This window comes from Ischnura elegans, chromosome 11, assembly GCF_921293095.1.
Source record: "Ischnura elegans chromosome 11, ioIscEleg1.1, whole genome shotgun sequence".
Taxonomy (NCBI): Eukaryota; Metazoa; Arthropoda; class Insecta; order Odonata; family Coenagrionidae; genus Ischnura; species Ischnura elegans.
Genome location: NC_060256.1, coordinates 28,792,152 through 28,811,727, shown reverse-complemented (window position 1 = coordinate 28,811,727; position 19,576 = coordinate 28,792,152).

The following is a 19,576-nucleotide window of genomic DNA, read 5'->3' as shown; positions in this document are numbered from 1 at the left end:
AATGGCGAGTAATTACGCATAATTAAAGTTTCTACGAGGCATTTTAAAAAGTCCTTGCTTCGGAAATTGTAATCTACTTAATTCGTTAAGACATGCATCTACCACTCCGAAACCGCTCCGCATTTATTGTTCATATGATTTTGATTTAGAGGAAAAATAATAGAACATTGGCGATCATAATTTGATTTACAGCACTTCAATTGGCCCTTTCTTTTTTCCACTTATTTCACCTTTTGGTCGTTAGTAAGATAATTTGTTACAGCACATAATTTCACCATAAACCTTAAGTTAGGCTCCATGTATAGTGTAAACTTTTGTAGCGTGAATATTGCCAGCCATTAATGGGAACTTTTTCTTTTCAGGTCCTCGATTAATATTGGGTTAGCGGATCAGTGTCGTGAAACGGTTGGGGTTGAATGGGGTTTCAAGGAAGAGGAAGACAAAAGAAATATGGTGAGTCAATAGCAATCACTTCAGTTGATAAGTCTTTGAATATTCCCATACACAGATCTTCTGCTTCTCTTTTCTCTATTAGTAGCTAAATAAGAACTTAATCTTGTGCGGTGCGCAAAAATTAACTTATTCTGTGTTAATTTTTAGGACGATATTTCATCATTTACTATTTTATAATAGTTTTTTATGCTAGGAATCCTCAGCTGTTAACTGGTATGAACCTCCGTGACTATGAAGGCAACTAGGATGAATTAAAGTTGCTATAATTTTACGTAGTCCACGTGAATTTTGAGAGGTTACATTTTAATATTTAATCATGTCACGGTGAGAGCGATGGAATGTCTCAAATGCTCTTTCATTACTTCATTTCTGGTTTTTTAAATACGAAATCAGGTATCTTACTTTTCCGCTCTTAAAATCTACTGTTAAGTCGTCCGTCGAGGATTGCCTTCATCAGGCCATGAAGATCAGTTTCTTAAGTTATGTTCGATTACGATGGTGTGTATTCTACTTGAAGTATTGACTAGGCTTTCTATTCTCTCCCACTCTTCTAAGGAATCCCGTAGTCCTCACTCGATCGATCTATTTAATTTTCATATAGCCGAAAAGCTATCAGTTTTTGTATTGCTGTCATTGCCGATGATTCATTGCCATAGAGAAGAATACTCGAATTGTAAGTTCTGATAGGAGGTTTCCGAACTTCATTATAAAATTTCCTTATTTAATAAGCAAATTGATGCAATATTTTTTTCTGAAAGCTTCTCTTCGCCTGGGCTATTCTACTGATTATATCTCTCTTGTTTCTACACCTGGTTATCCTGCTTCCGAAATATTTAAACTGGCCGACCTCTTCCAATGTTTATTTCCCTAATTTTATACTATTCTCAACTTCCTGTCGTTTGCTACACCCTAGTATTTGATGCATGATTCTCAAAAGGCATTGGTCGTTTTTCTGCCCATCTTCACTGGTATGTTTTTCTATTTTACAAATGTTATGAGCGTGTGATGATTTCTCCTCGTGGATATTCATCCATGTAAACTCCCAGTACTGTCTTTGATGTAATCGGTGCCTTTTTAGTTGTAAGCTATCACAATTACATATGAAATAACACTACCTCAGTTCACTTGACTTTGTTCGTAAATATTGATTCTTCATAGCTTAACCCTATAAAATATCACCCAGACTTGTTTTTTTAAATGAATTGTGGATCATTCACATGTCATTGTTCAACATTGTTTAATTAACTTCATTCAAAATTCTAAGCACGAAATTCCAATCCACACTACTGCTGCGTCAAATTCTTCATGGAAGAAGAAGGGTAAAGGAATTTGGTGAGAATATGGTCGACCTCGTCCAATGTTTGTCACAATACTTTAATGCTCTTTTTTTGCTACACTCTAATATTTAATATTCGATGTCCATTTAAATTAATTTCGTACTTAGTCACCCTCCTATACACGTCTCATACAGATAGTCAATCCATCTCTTCACTTTTATTAGTCATCGGTCATAAGTTCTCCGTTTTTGTCACTTACAGTATTCATCATACGCTCATTGTTTGACGAGGTTCCCCTAGCGGGCCTCCACTTTTCCACGTGCACGATGTTTTTGTATTCCCGACCACGTTTCTCTGGTCTCCCTGGATTTACGACAAATATCTTTCCTTATTCTCGTTTAGCATTCCTCCGCTTTAGCCCTCTACTTACTTTAGTGGTGACTTCAGTGAGATTCAAGACTTTTTGCGTGATCCATTCTGATGATTTTCCATCTCCCAAGAACTTCTTCAGCTGCTTCCATTAGACCACTTATCATTATCTCGCGACTCTTCTCCCTTATTTTTGGGAACATAATTTCGCGATAGCCTCGGTCTTTTATATCCCAAGGTAATGTTTGACGTCCATTTTCTAGTTCATGAATCAACCTCATACAAGTTCCTGGCATTTCATCAACTTAGAATCTCTCATCTCTACTAGCAATTTCCTGTAGTACATCGTCTTCGGCTGTGGTTATTTAATTTTGCATTAGCAACCACTAACAATGTTCTTTGTTAGTCTTTCATTTTGGATACATCATCTCTGTTTCTCGGTTTTTCTCCCGTCTCGAAATTCCCCAGTGAAAGCATTACATTCACCGAGACCGATTATATTTTCTTCACCTCTAATCTGCTTCAATATTTCCGTGATATCTTGGTACACTTCTACAATTTATCAACTTTTATGCAGGCTTACAAAAATTCGGAGATGCAATAGTTATTGGCTTTGTTTTAAACCTTAACCATTACCAACCTTTCATCATGCATTAGGTGGCTTTTTAATCGGCGCTTTTGCTAAGCATCATACCTATTCCAGCATTAACGTTCGTTACCGTATTCCAGCATAGCCTTAAATAATTTACCCGGAATTGAATGCACTTACCCTTCGTGAATTAGTCAGTAGCTTCCACTCGGAATTTTATTTCGCTGACTCTTAATTCGTCGAGGAGCATTCTTCGAATTTCTACCTTCAAGTTCTCTGGCCGTTTTCAAGTTCTAAGCGTACTCAGTAGGCATATAATTGATAATACTGCGCCTGTAATGAGGGATGTATCGATTTTTTAATCACGGTAAACCTAAACAAAGGCATTTCTTTACTTCACCCACAGATTCCATTATTTTACATAATGGTAGCATAAAGATACTCCTAATTGAAAGGTATATCTCCTGATGGATTTTATCCATTGGGTTGGGGCAAATATCTTTCGTTGACGGTGGAAGTTTCATAGCTCCATCACAGTGGCTACTCATTGCCTTAGAAAACATCCTTAAATTATTCATCCTGTTCGGGTTACAGCCACTAATAATTTACCCTGCATTCCATGTACTTAAGACCTTCATTGCCTCGTAAACATTCAATGGATACAATTGTCTGTCGTGTGTCAGTGACGTGACCACAAAAGAGAACACACACAACCACATCAAAACAGTGCTGCCAATATATCGCAGTGGGTTTTTTAGTTACACGTAACATATTTACAACACAGCATCTCCTCTAACTATAACACGCTTTTCACCCGAAAAGAAACAATATTCATAAGTTAACATTTTGTACTAGACTCAACCTTTATCTAAATTTTGCAACTGTAAATGCTTTCAAATGTTTCCTTAAAATGCTGGCTACCATTTCTTTAGTTGGGGTCGTTGGGGTGTACCGCGAGGTTCAACCTTAAAATACTCTAACCCCTCTAACAAAGTGATAGCGATCATCATTGTGTTAGTGAAGAAACTTTTAAGGCTATGTCGCTGCGTCAATTTTCGGGGGGGCCCAACATTTGCACGACGAATGCTGGTCGCTTTCTAAAGGGAATAAGTTGAAGTAGGAATTTTTGTTCATATATTTAAATAGGTATTCGGGGATGGGAGTTGGAGGTTGGAGGAGTAGGTTGTTGAATGTTTTTTTTCGAATTGCGGGTTGCAACGTACGAATTATTTTTACTCCGATGTCACAGTTAAGATTATTCTTCTCCCAATTTTTTTTCAATGACTTCTCTGAGACTCTCTGTTAAAAGCCTTTCACATAGGCGACAATTTCTGTTCCTTTAAGGTCGACTGCGTGGCCCAGCTCTGCGTGTTCGGATACCGTGGACTTAGTTGACTACCCCAGTCGACTCGCCCTCTCGTGTACCTCCTGGCGTGTTCTAAATCATCCGCCTCTTCCGCCGATGTAGTTCTTCCCACAGGTATGACAAGGGATCCGGTAGACCCCTTCGACTTGTAGTGGAGCTCTGTGCTTGACGGATTTAAAGAGATTTTTTATCTGCACGTGAGGAGAGAAGATTGTCCTTAACTGACATGTTCTTAAGATATTTCCAAATTTTTCCGTCGTTCCCTTTATATGCAGTAGGCTTTCTTTCGGTCGCTGAGGTTATTTGTTGAGGAGTTCGCTGCTTCTGCGGTGTTTTCTTTGTCCTCATAATTCTTTTTCATGACTTTATTAAATGCTGGTGAGATAATTCTGTCGTAGCATTCATTTCGCCGCAGGAAGGCCTCTAGTTTCCGCCTTTCTTCGGCTGAGTAGTTTCGGTCGATTATTGTGTTGTAGCGGTGTCTCAAGGTGTTCACTACTACATTTATTTGTGCTGAGTAATGAGTATATGCCCATGTTCCAATCCCCTCTTTCTCCACGATAACGCCCAAAAATAGAAGTTCTCCGTCTTCCTCCATTGTGGGATTCATATTGTCGTTGATCCCGTTCAAATAATATTAACGAAGAATTACATCAATATGATTTGTTCTAGCTTTATTCATCGCAAGTTCTGAGCAGGCTGGTTACCATTGAAGATATTGAGTATACAATTCATCTTTCCAGTTAATTCATGGAGAAGATTCTATATTAATTAAGATTCTAAAATAAAGAAAATATACCTTTAGTACCTTCAGTGAGGGCAAAGTGTTTTGCTTCCGTGCTGTAAGTCGCTGCATTCTATTTCTTTCTGCTGTTTCATGTATTAAACACTTTAATATGACATAATCAAGCCTTGTATATTATTTTCAATCAAACAGTTCATTAGCATGAGATGCGTCTACATGACGCAGTGATTAGTTACCTATTTTAAAAAGAATCCGTAATCATAAGTCCCCTTTAAAACGCGCAACACTCTATTTGCTCGTTGGAAATTCGGTCAACACTTCATCAAATCATTTGCTTTAATCTACCAATATTCCATCACTTGTATTCGTTACACTCACATCAAGAGCAGTTATCACTGCATCGAGATCTTTCAATTCAAACATAATCAGAAATTTACTTTTGTGCACAACAAGCCTTTTCAACACAGTCATTGCAAAATACAAATGTCGCACAACAAGAATGCAACCCTCTCACCCTTTTTTAAACACATGGTTCGGAGTCAAACTGATTTTAATTTCATTGATGTAAACAGATCATACCCCCTCATTCCATTCCTCAGACGAATTTTTTGACCAAACGAAGCCTTTTTGTAGCTTGCATACTTTCTCTTTTCCTGTTATTTTCGTATCCTCTGGTTGCATCATATGAATGTCTTATTTTAGTGCTCCATTAAAGAATGCCGTCTTAATGTCCCAGTGGCCCATCTACCAGCCAAATTGGGCTGATAGATGAATTACTTCCATTAACGTATAGTACTTAATGTTTGCATAAAAGTCGCAAAAACAATATATCAACACCGTATTTTTTGGTAAAATCTTTGGCCACTAATCTTGCCTTTTACCTAATCACATTACTCTCATTATCACTTTTTATCTGAAGTAACAATTAATATTGTACTAGTTTCTTACCTGCGAGTACCCAAGTGTAATTTGCCTTCGGGGAATTTTACTCCTCATGCCTATCTTGCATCCACTTTCCTCTTTCCTCAGAAGAAAAGCCTGAGACAAGAACTCTGGCTCCACACTTGTACCAAGGGGGCGACAGAACTGCGATATATCGTATAGAAAACCTCTTTCGATTAGATTTTTCCGGAGCCCCAGTGGTCCAACGGCCTACCCAACATAGAGGCGCTGGTGTAGCCTGTTTTCCCTGTTTTTCTGAGCAGTAATGAACTGGGGGCTGCCATATTGAATCTCGATGTAAACAAACGTGATATTGAGGCTTACTGATAGTCATTAGTGTTAACTGCAGACTTTATTTTATTGCTTACAGTGTCCCTTACGATTTTGGAATGTGCTCGATGAAGGATACGAGTCTCAATGATCTTGGTTATTGCTAAATTGCGTGGGTATGAAATGTATTTGGTGATGAAAATGTGAGTAATTCTGTTTCCTTCATTATTCCATTTTGATTTCAACCTGTGATTAGCTAACCTTTTCTCATGTTTTCAAAATTTTATGGTGTCTTGTATTCCTTATATTTCAGTATGTTTTTCATTGTACTTGCAGTTTTTCTAGTGTTCAAACTACTCATTTATCGCTAGTGCTATGCTTTCGTTTGTTTAATGCTAATCATTTTGTTGGTTATGTATGTAATTTGCTATTTCAACTCTGTCCTTTCAACTGTTTAATTGTCATTAATTGAGCATTATTCATTAAGTGTTCTACGATGTTTACATTTCTTAAAACTTTAATCTCTTTCATTTTGAAGTAAGAACTTAATTTCTACTACATTGGTATAAAATATTCTTCACTTTTCTCGTTTTCTACTTTTGGAATACTTTCTTTCGTATAAGTGATGGATATCAACTTATAAGAACCTTTCATTTTAAGACTCCTCTGCCAAGATATGTTGTATATCTTAATGGGTACTCATCATGAACAACTTCCTACGAAATAATGTCCTCATTTCATATTTAAATAATTATCTTCCATGAAATTATATCCAAACTTGCATGCTTATTTCTAGTGAAGTATTGTTATGGTCTATGGTTTCAGGATTAGCATTATTTTCCCTGTACCAGAGCTATTGCAAGATACATCTACCTCAAGGAAAATTGGGTCACCCTCTTTGTCTGTGGAGTGTTTACTTAAGTAATGGAATCTTTCTCCTATTACGCAAAGGCTGCTCATCTCATGTTGTCATTGATATTTGATGCTTGTGCATCTCATGTGCTTGTAGAATGGTTAACTTCCTCAGATTTCATCTCTAGTATGTCATATTGAAATTGTTATTGTTGTATTTCTTTTGCCAGTTATTGTATCAATAAATACTAATGTCCACTGAAGTAAGTTTCCGAGATCATTATTCTTACCAACCACCAGATCGCCAGTTGACTTTGTACATTAATCTTGTATTATGGTTACTGCTTTAGTAACCTGGGGAAGTTCTTCAGGAAGATTTTCCTACATTCACTGCTTTTAAGTTTCTCGCAATTGCAGTATCATTATTAGGCCTGAATAGCACGCTCTATCGTGACGCGTAAAAAAAATTGAAACACGCGCCGAGATGTGCATTCAAACTTCGCGGCAGCATTGGACCACTGGCATAGATGGCACTGATGTATCAAAACCTATACGCATTATCCTTATGGGTATGTCGCCCCCTTGCTTGTACTATTGAGTTTTCAATTGAATGTAGACACCCACGAGCCCCACTTAACTGATGGAGCCGGTTCGCTGAAAAATCGGAATTAATACCAGCAGATGGAATGCACTGAGGAAGAGCCTTGGGAGTGTTTTCTTACGGGCTACGTGTCGAAGTTTTTCGTCTCTTTAAGTTCGTATTTAGACTCACCGATTATGAATAGCTAACACGTGGTTCTATACTGATAGTAGCGATGGAGTTCTGAGAGGGTTCGAGTTAATAATCGAAGTAATCATCCTTTATTCATTTTTTAAAAGAAATCATAACATCAATGAATACATACATTTGGCTCAAGAAAAGGTTGATACGGATTTTTAAGGTTAAATTTGTTATAATATCGGTTTGAAACGTTTTCAAAATCATTTTAAACTGAGTTAACCGAAATGCATAACCCCTTGTCTTCATACTTTTCATTAGAATCACAAGTGATTTTTCTCTGAGGATTTTTCTGCTGTAGAATAGGTGCTTAATTAGTTAAGCCAATAATTTTATTCTAATACATAATATTGAGTAGAGTCATTCGATGTCTCTACAACTTTATGTTGACGTTTAGCCATTGATCCAACTTATTTCTCTTGTGCACGAGGACGACATGTATTATACAAGTCGTAGATATGCGTTCGATTGCTAGCACCCCCGGTTGCCATTTGTCATGATTCCTAATAATTTTTTAGCATGGGGCTTATGTTTGGTGAATGAGCCAGCATTATGTTCTTCTTACGTTTCTAGTTACGAAATCAGAAGGTGAGACCATGATATTTCCACATAGAAATATTTCGCTATGATTACTCAATAGTTAGTGAAATGTTGAAGTCATAAATGTATAGGTATCGATAGTCGTCGTATTATTTAAGGTGAAATAATTCATACTCTAATTTATCTTATCCTGATATTTAGCGGTGTTTGTGGTTCGCACACCCACTGGAAGGAAAGCGTTGGTATTTTTAATCGCGTAATTTCCCAGATTTTTTCGTGACTAAGTTTTCCTCCACCTGGTACTTCACCTAGGAATACCGTCTTCATGTCCCAATGCTCAATATCCTATCCACAGAGGGCTCATAGAGCAATGAAAACCGTGGACGTTTAGTTGCTTTTAAGTAAATCCTTTGGCCCCTTATCTAACCTTTTTCCAAATCGCATTCCATCACTATCACTTCACCTTTTCCTAAGTACCCATTTATTTTGCACCGCCTTCTAACGTAGGGGTATATAATAAATAACTCGCTGCGCTGCGCGCGCTCGTTAAGGGGCTCCGCCCCTTTAAACCCCGGTTCCGGCTTCGCCGTCTACATTTGTGGTCGCTCGAAGACTTTTGAAGTTCGAATAAACTCAACTCGGCTAGGAGCCGGCTTCGCCGGCCAGGGGGTAGGGAGGCGCCCCACTCATTCCTCGGAACGGCTTCGCCGTTCCTCGCTGAAGGGCGGCTTTGCCGCCCGGGGGTTTAGTGTGCCAGAGGGCGAGGGCATTTCGGAACTGTTTCACCGTTATTCGTTTAAGGGGCGGCTTCGCCGCCCAGAGGTGGGGGGAGTCCACAGCGGCTGCGCCGCTTGAACATCGGGGCGGCTTCGCCGCCCGGGGGTTACTGAAGCTCCCCCTCGCCTACGGCAGTTCCTCGTTGTGGGGCGGCTTCGCCGCCTTGGGGTTGAGGAGCCCCCCCGCGGCTGCTCCGCCTAGTCCTCATAAATGTTCTTCCCCACAGAGAGGGGTGCCCAGGGGGATTCGGGGATTTTAATGTGTTATGCATGCGGTCACCAAAAGTCCACAGTGATCATGTAGCGATGATTGTAAAAGGTAGTGCAATGCGGATTAATAGTGGCGACAAGTACCCATAAAAGAAGACTTAATGGCAAGTTTTTCATTTTTTTTCGGGGGGTTCCTACGGAATACCGGGGGTTTTATACTTGTGTTAAACCAGTGGACACAAATCGTTCTCATAAATTCCGTGCCGATAAGTCCTAGGGGACCGGAAGAGTGGTATGACGATTCTTTTACCTGGAGAGGCTATTTATTAGAAATGTTTTGGGAGGTTTCACGGGGTTATCGGGGGTTTTAATAAGTGGTAGGGGCACCGGTTAAATTGTGTCGAAAACTATTCGGAAAGGCGAGTTTAAATTTGTTTTATTTTTATTTCGGCGATGTTCCAGGAGGTAATCGGGGGTTTTCTGGTATTTTTTCCCGTATGGTTTACGGTGGCTCGCCCTCACCAAATATTCCGGATCTATAGCTCAGAGGGGACGGGTAGTGCGGCGTAATGTTTGCGAGAAGTTCCCAAATAGGAGACTAAATGACACATTTTACATTTGGGGGGGAATTCACGGGGATACCGGGGGTTTAAATGTGTGTACTCCTGGCGGTCACCATCCATTCACATAAATTTCGGGGGGATGAGTCGTTGGGGGCAGTGGAATAGTCACGAAAAGTAACGAAAAAGTAGACTTATTTGAAAATTTTATTTTTATAGGTTTTTACTGCCAGCGGTCATCAATCGTCCACATCAATTCCGTAGCGAAGAGTGGTAAGGATTGGAAAAGCGGCGGAATTGTGACGAAAAGTACCCGAAAAGGCTACTTATATGCAAATTTTAATTTTTTAGGGGGTTTCGGGGGGTTAAAAGATGACGGTACTATATGGTCACATTCATTTACTGTCATGTCTAAAAGAACCGTGCCCTATGACATCCATATTTCGAAAGTAATACAATAAAAAGCAAATCAGTCCCTGAAAAAAGTGAGCAGTGCCCGCCATTTTTATTTTTTCGCGGTTAAATCAATCAAATAATTAATAAAATGTTTATGTTTTCTAAAAGAGAATGCATAGCTGTATGTAACTACAAAGTTTGAAAGAAATCAATAGAGTTACAATAGACAAAACCTTGTGTTAATCTTTTGAAAATCGTAATTTTCCGTGATTTTCGGAATACTTTAATTTTTTTCTGAGTAACCAAGTACTATGAAAGAAAATTGTTACCTACATTTCGTAGACGATGTTATGAGCATATATAATAATCATTTTCGTTATCCAACACCTTAAATTAAGTCAAGGGGAGGGGAAGGTATGGAATTTATTTCGAAAAATCAATTTTTGGACGCCATTTTGGCTGCAATTTTCTCAAATGGAAATTAATAAATTTACTTTATTACGTGCCCACGTTCATCAGCTTTCAAAAAAAGCATTAACGACCCGTGTGTCACGCATAATTCGCGCGCAGTAAAATAAAAACCGAAAGATGGTCCCCGGAAAAAGCGCGATTTCGGCCATTTTGTCGTCCTAGCGACGACACGTGGCGGAAACTTCCGGTTTTCGGATTTTTCCTCCGGATCATTTTGGGTTTCCCGCACGTGTGCCAAATTTCAGCTCTGCAGCATTTCTAGAAGTGGTCGGGAATTTGTATCCATCAGTCAGTCAGTCACCACGCCGGCTGTATATAGATAGGACTCGCTGCGCTGCGCGCGCTCGTTAAGGGGCTCCGCCCCTTTAAACCCCGGTTCCGGCTTCGCCGTCTACATTTGTGGTCGCTCGAAGACTTTTGAAGTTCGAATAAACTCAACTCGGCTAGGAGCCGGCTTCGCCGGCCAGGGGGTAGGGAGGCGCCCCACTCATTCCTCGGAACGGCTTCGCCGTTCCTCGCTGAAGGGCGGCTTTGCCGCCCGGGGGTTTAGTGTGCCAGAGGGCGAGGGCATTTCGGAACTGTTTCACCGTTATTCGTTTAAGGGGCGGCTTCGCCGCCCAGAGGTGGGGGGAGTCCACAGCGGCTGCGCCGCTTGAACATCGGGGCGGCTTCGCCGCCCGGGGGTTACTGAAGCTCCCCCTCGCCTACGGCAGTTCCTCGTTGTGGGGCGGCTTCGCCGCCTTGGGGTTGAGGAGCCCCCCCGCGGCTGCTCCGCCTAGTCCTCATAAATGTTCTTCCCCACAGAGAGGGGTGCCCAGGGGGATTCGGGGATTTTAATGTGTTATGCATGCGGTCACCAAAAGTCCACAGTGATCATGTAGCGATGATTGTAAAAGGTAGTGCAATGCGGATTAATAGTGGCGACAAGTACCCATAAAAGAAGACTTAATGGCAAGTTTTTCATTTTTTTTCGGGGGGTTCCTACGGAATACCGGGGGTTTTATACTTGTGTTAAACCAGTGGACACAAATCGTTCTCATAAATTCCGTGCCGATAAGTCCTAGGGGACCGGAAGAGTGGTATGACGATTCTTTTACCTGGAGAGGCTATTTATTAGAAATGTTTTGGGAGGTTTCACGGGGTTATCGGGGGTTTTAATAAGTGGTAGGGGCACCGGTTAAATTGTGTCGAAAACTATTCGGAAAGGCGAGTTTAAATTTGTTTTATTTTTATTTCGGCGATGTTCCAGGAGGTAATCGGGGGTTTTCTGGTATTTTTTCCCGTATGGTTTACGGTGGCTCGCCCTCACCAAATATTCCGGATCTATAGCTCAGAGGGGACGGGTAGTGCGGCGTAATGTTTGCGAGAAGTTCCCAAATAGGAGACTAAATGACACATTTTACATTTGGGGGGGAATTCACGGGGATACCGGGGGTTTAAATGTGTGTACTCCTGGCGGTCACCATCCATTCACATAAATTTCGGGGGGATGAGTCGTTGGGGGCAGTGGAATAGTCACGAAAAGTAACGAAAAAGTAGACTTATTTGAAAATTTTATTTTTATAGGTTTTTACTGCCAGCGGTCATCAATCGTCCACATCAATTCCGTAGCGAAGAGTGGTAAGGATTGGAAAAGCGGCGGAATTGTGACGAAAAGTACCCGAAAAGGCTACTTATATGCAAATTTTAATTTTTTAGGGGGTTTCGGGGGGTTAAAAGATGACGGTACTATATGGTCACATTCATTTACTGTCATGTCTAAAAGAACCGTGCCCTATGACATCCATATTTCGAAAGTAATACAATAAAAAGCAAATCAGTCCCTGAAAAAAGTGAGCAGTGCCCGCCATTTTTATTTTTTCGCGGTTAAATCAATCAAATAATTAATAAAATGTTTATGTTTTCTAAAAGAGAATGCATAGCTGTATGTAACTACAAAGTTTGAAAGAAATCAATAGAGTTACAATAGACAAAACCTTGTGTTAATCTTTTGAAAATCGTAATTTTCCGTGATTTTCGGAATACTTTAATTTTTTTCTGAGTAACCAAGTACTATGAAAGAAAATTGTTACCTACATTTCGTAGACGATGTTATGAGCATATATAATAATCATTTTCGTTATCCAACACCTTAAATTAAGTCAAGGGGAGGGGAAGGTATGGAATTTATTTCGAAAAATCAATTTTTGGACGCCATTTTGGCTGCAATTTTCTCAAATGGAAATTAATAAATTTACTTTATTACGTGCCCACGTTCATCAGCTTTCAAAAAAAGCATTAACGACCCGTGTGTCACGCATAATTCGCGCGCAGTAAAATAAAAACCGAAAGATGGTCCCCGGAAAAAGCGCGATTTCGGCCATTTTGTCGTCCTAGCGACGACACGTGGCGGAAACTTCCGGTTTTCGGATTTTTCCTCCGGATCATTTTGGGTTTCCCGCACGTGTGCCAAATTTCAGCTCTGCAGCATTTCTAGAAGTGGTCGGGAATTTGTATCCATCAGTCAGTCAGTCACCACGCCGGCTGTATATAGATAGGATAATTTAATTCCTATAGGTACAGCAATTACTATTATTCCTTAAGTAAAGTACGCTCCTGTATCTACATCTATTCTTACTATAAATATATGATGGATTTATATTGCAATGCCTAGGATTCCCATTGAAATTTTAGCATAAATTATTCCTAATATTTTATATGTATCATTACTACTACGAGAACCTAAGTATCATTTGCCTTCAGGAAATTACTCTTCATGCCTCTTTTGCACCCAATTACCTTATCCTTAGAAGACAAAGCTTGAGACAACGACTCAGGATCCACGCTTGCACTATTGTTTTCAATTATGTGTATATGCCCAAGAGCCCTATTTAACTGATCGTCTGTGAAAACTCGGAAGGTTGGCACACGAAGCAACCTGCATTCTTTGCCGTCACTGCACCTAGAGCCGTCGGGGACGAACGCGGACGGGACAGATTTTCCAAAGCTGAAGTCAAACTCCACGACCAAAGGCCTTATCGTAATTAATATTAGCGAATGGAATGCACTGAGGAAACTCACGTCCCTGTAGACGTTGGGCCTTCGGAGCGTTTTCTATCGTGCACAATGTCGAACTTTTTTATCTCTTAATTTTCATATTTGGACTCAACGTTTGCGTATTACCAATACGTGGCCCTGTAGCAGAGTAGGTTTCTTATTCTGCGCGGTAGTCGTGGAGAATTTCTGGGAAGGTTTGAGTTCGAAATAATCATACTTTTTTCTTTTTTTTTTAAAGAGGGTGGTTCAGCATCAATATAATAAATACAGTGGGCTCAAAGAAAAGGTAATGCTGAAATATTAACGGCTACGTTTATTAAAATATTGACTCCATCAAAGTTAACAGAATGATTTATAATCGAAGTGACCAAAATGAATTTGCCCATTGCCTTCCAAATTTTAATCAGGCTCACACGTGAATTTTCTATTATTAATTTTTTTCGGGGTGGAAAAAGTGCTTAATGAGTGAAAATATGCATTTTTCGGTTAATTCATATTGTGTCTTATCACTCGCAGTCTCAGCTACTTTTTGCAGACGTTTTGGCATTGATGCAATTACTGCTCACATATTTAAGGCCGAAATGCTTTCCATAAGTTCTGGACTTGCTCCTCTGGCACGTGCACTGATTTGGGGTCCAGTGGTAGTCATGCCTTTGTCATAATTCCCATTAAGTTCTCTTATTAAATTTCGTTTGAAAGGTGTTGAAGATAAAATCAGAGAGTGGGACCATAATTTTCCAAATAGTAATCTTTCGGTATGACTACTCCTAATTTATTGAAGTAATGAAGAAATGGATTATATCCTTTAACTCATAAATTTATAATAGTTAATATCCATCTAATTATTTAGGGTGAAAGAGTACGTGTACCAATTTATATTTACTTAGTCCTCTGAGCTTAGTGAGGTTAGCACACCTACTGGAAGGAAATCATTTTTACTTTCAATCACGTAACATCCAAAAATTTTTCCTGACAAACTGCTTTTGATTACTATGAATATAGACGGAATTACAACCATTTCTGATACTCAAGGGTAATTAAACTGAAGACTTAAATGTGTGCGGTTATTTTTTGGGTATTGTCGATACTAAGAATAGGAATTTTAATCAACAGAGATTTTGACAGTAATTATCCGCAAAGACATGATAATACAACCATTACCACTTCCCCTGTTGATTTCGTCTCACTAAATTGATCTCCTTAGAAAGAAGTGCATGTGTTTAAGTACATAAAATCATTATTTTTTATGAAGCCAGGAGATAATCCTGTAATGCCTTTTTCTTGAGTTAACTGTATCCACTTTGTTTATGTTAAAAATGTCTCTTTTTTCAAGAAAAAATTTGTACTTACTACGGATTAAAACTCGAAGAGAAATTTTATAGTTTCGCCTATTATCTGATTCACAAAAATAATACGTCTTCTTTGAACGAATCCAATGCATCTTGTTTACTCTTAAGGAAATATTCTAATACCTTTCTAGAATAATCATTCTTCGTCGCAATTAAATACCATGCTCCTCAGAGTGACTATTCTTTCATTATAAGCGTGAACAATTTCCAATTTATTCTTGGCCCTCGATAAAATGTCTTCAAATGGAGCTCTCCTCATCATTCCATCATTGCAGGTAGTGCAGCTTATCTCGATAGCGCATGTAAAATTGACACCGTAAGCCAATGTCTTTCATTTAGTTATATCTTGCCTGTAGAGTTATCCCATTCTACAATACCACAGTGCCTTTGTTTTCCCTCGTTCATGCCATGTGTTTGTGCTGGTACCGTACACGTGGGCTACTGTGGCCCACATGTCATCAATTTCAAACAAGTTTCTCTATAAGAAAATAGTTTTTACTGAATTTAAGCTATGGAAACATTTTGAAACTTCGATAAAATCATACACTTTAGCTGGCGGCTACATTTTGGCACAATACTGTTTCTTAAAAATTTTCGTAGTTTTTAATTTTGTGCCAATATTACACTCTGGATGTGGTAACTTACGGCCAAGATGTATTTTTTCACTAAAAAATACATGTTGTAAAAAGTACTTGGATATTTAAAAACACTTGCTATTGAATGAAAGTATTATATTTTTGGTTAAGTTAAACACTTTTATGTTAGGCGAAAAATATGTTTAGAATATCTTCAAGTTCCTCCAAGAATGATTTATTAGGAATGAACCTTAAAAAACCCTCTTTTTTAAAACTTAGGGGCTGAATAGCTTTGACACTCTCATTCCTCTTATGAAGTAACAAGTCCTTATCTTTCGGTCACTTCCGACATTTTTTGGTCGGCGACATGAAATCCATCACTGCTCTCTCCTCTGTCCCAGAGAGCACAAAACCTGGATGTCGGAGTCCGTTCCAATGAACACTCACATATTCACCCTTTTCTATAGATTTGTTCAATTGCTCCATGCCATCTGTTGCATCTTCAGTATTTTCAGTGGGGAAGCTTGTTCTTGCTTTTCAACCGTTGCGCCATCAATCCACCCCAGCTTCGTCAAACAGTATCGCGTCCCTTTAGAGCCATTTTCAGTCCATGTGGTCCATAAATGCACTCCTTTATACATATATCGTTAGGAGGCAGCGAGTTTCCATTGGCATTCCTATAGAACATGGCACTGGGTTAGATTTAGTTGAAATCATGATATATTATGGGTACTGGCACCCTCACCAACAAATTAGTTTTTTTTTCCTTCCATGATCATCCGGCATGCAAGTTCGTTGAAGTTATAAATTTAGTCAGGCGATACATATTTGACTGCCTCTCTAAGATTGTAGATTTAGTCTGTGATTAATTTTTCATTATTCTTAGCACGATTTCTTTTAAAATTTGACGACAACTTTTCTGTCAGCTGAGGGTGCCTCTTTAAGAATGACTTTACTCAGTCACAGCACGGAATAGTGTTATAAAAACATTGCATAGTCTTTCTTTGCCAGGTGAGGTACAATATTAACGTCCAATATTAAATCAAGCTGGAAATCATAATAGCAATTTTGTCGATATGACATGTAAAAGCTAATTCTCCTTCCTGCGAAAAAACTTTAGGTTGGCTTTGGGGAAATTGAAAATGCAATCTTCAACATCTATTTAATAGTGCTTCGGGGTCTTTTGAAATATTCGGCGGCATACCTTTGTGTCATTTCAACAAATATGATGGTTTCTAAACACCTATCTGAACACCTTTCACGGTGTTTAGAAACCATCATATTTGGTGAAATATTATATTATATAATAGCTCCCGCAAGAAGATAAGCGGCTGTTGTACAACGAAGTTAGGGAGAATAAAATTGCACGTGGTTTCATATGTCACACAACTTCTGGGGGTGACCCTAAGCGGCTCATAGGGGAATCACTTGAATCATCAGGAAACTTCAACGATCGGAACTACCCCTAATGGGACTGCGAGGAATTATATATTTTTTAGTATGCAGCCAGGTTCACTTGCTTAAGGATGGTATACAAGTTGTTACTCTCTTTGATTGTTTTTCGCAAACTAGTGCAAATTTTTGGTCCCAAGAAAAGAAAGCTGCCTTTAAAAAAATTTCATTTGGTTTGGGCAATACACATGAAGTATTTGTTCGTAGATAGTATTATTGGGACTTATCCAAGACTTTTTGACTACCTCCACCACCACGAAGGTAGAAAACCTTACCACCTAATAGATTTATCAGTGTCTCGGGGGTAGTAGGTACCTGCAGTTTAACAATTACAGGAAAAGAGAGTGAAAGGCCATCTTCTCCGGCTGCAGGAGCAAGTGTGATTGCTCTTAGAGCTGTATGTGTACGCTTGAGCGAATTTTTAAATGCACTAGCCCAGCTTAACATACCATAATTTACCCTAGAATACACGAAAGCATAATAAATATGGTAAATTACAATTAAAGAACACTTATTACGAATCAAGTAGTGTTTCATTCCATAATTTTCAAACTATTTGCAATATTATTTGTATAATGCTTCCATTTTAGATGCTCATCAATTGCTAAACCATGGTATTTGTATTCCTCAACTCGAAGCAGTGTGAAACTGTAAGCATGTCATTTTAGTTTGCTTGGAAGAACGGTACACAACATTAGTCCATGGGGAAGCTGTTGTATAAATTAAAAATAATTAGTGTTTTCTCGCTTAATATAAATTTGTTCGATGCAAACCATTGGTTGATATCGTTTATATCACATTTTAAGTATTGCTGTATATCAATCCAGTTCACACTTCTGTAAGAAAGGACTAGGTTATCCGCAGAGGCGATTAGTTTCCCACTGAAAATTTCGATTACACAGATGATTGATTTATAATAAAAATCATATTGGACCTAACGCTGATCCTTGAGCCACTCCAGAACAGATATTTTCGGAACTTCTATGGCTACTGTAGTACCTTAAAAACTTTAAGCGCGAAGTCGGGAAACTTTCGAAATGAGTTTATAGAAATGCTACGAATTTCTGCCAGATGTGGCATATCCAAAAACATCTTGTATTTTTATTGTATCAAAGGCTTTTTTATAACTATGCATACAACAGCGGTTTATTTATTACATTTAATGGACTGGAAAATCGGGGTGATAGAGATTTTCAAGCGTCCTGTCCTCTGACCTATTCTAATGCGTGGTTCGTTCTCTAAGTCCTTAAAATTTCCGAAAAATTGCTCTCTTAGTTTCCAAAATTAATGATACCTAGTCAGAAATTAGCACTTGTGGCTCGTGAGCAGTTGAAGTTTGAGCTGTATCCATCTCATAGTTTCTTTTTTGTTACCTATTGTTGTTGAGGTTCCGTAATGAAAGATCGACTTATCTCAACATGAATTTTTTTTGTTGCTTCTTCGCAGCGCAGAACAAGACTAGACTCATACAGGCAATAATCACGACAAAAATCCAGTCAGCCAAAAAAAACAAAAGAGCAATGAAAAACGTAAAACAAGTCAAATCAGCAATTGAAAACTTTTACATTTTCTACAACACTCCCCCAAAAAGTTTACATTGCTGTAATAACAAACAAAAGAAATACATCAAATATCAATAACATCTCTTTTGCTCAAAAATGACTCTTACTTCATCAGTAGCAAAATTAAAAGAAAAACCCTTACATTCCAAATAAATAATTCACATTCAACTTCAAATTAAAGTTCACACATGCCCAATAAAGAACGCAAATTTTCAAATGGTACTCTTGGAACAGGCTTAGTAAAAACATCTGAAACTTGATTTTTACTTGGAACATACTCAATTGATAATTGTCCTTTTTGGAGTTGTTCACGAACAAAATGATAACGTACATCAATGTGCTTAGACCTCTTGTGAAATTCAGGGTTTTTAGCAAGCTTAATAGAACTAATTTTATCACAGAACAACACCGGGGGACACTTTAATGGGGAAATTTCGTCAGAGAGTCTCTTCAACCAGACAGCATCTTTTGCGGCTTCACTAGCAGCAATGTACTCAGCCTCTGTGGTTGACAGCGACACACACTGTTGCCGCCTGCTGGCCCAGGTGATGGCACCACCACTATGCATAAACACAATGCCACTGACCGACCGCCGCGTAGTGGGGTCGCTGGCATAATCAGCATCACTGTAACCAACTAGTTCCCCACCATTCTCAGATGAACTGTAGAGAATCCCCTGTGACATTGAACCCTGCAAATACTTCAAAATCCGTTTAACTAAACTCCAATGTCTTACCTCTGGGTTATCAAGGAATTGGGATGCATAGTTCACCGAGAATGCTATATCTGGCCTAGTAGCAACAGCCAGATACAACAGGCAGCCCACAGCCTCTCGATAAGGTGCACTTGTTTTCTCAGCATCCTTCCTTTCCTCTTCTTTCAAATACTGTTCAATTGGTGTAGAAACTGGATTTGCTTCAGCCATATTGAACCGCTGCAGCACCTCTTCCACATAAGAACTTTGGTTTATGAAGATTGAACCATCTGTTTTTTGAGTTATGTGTAAGT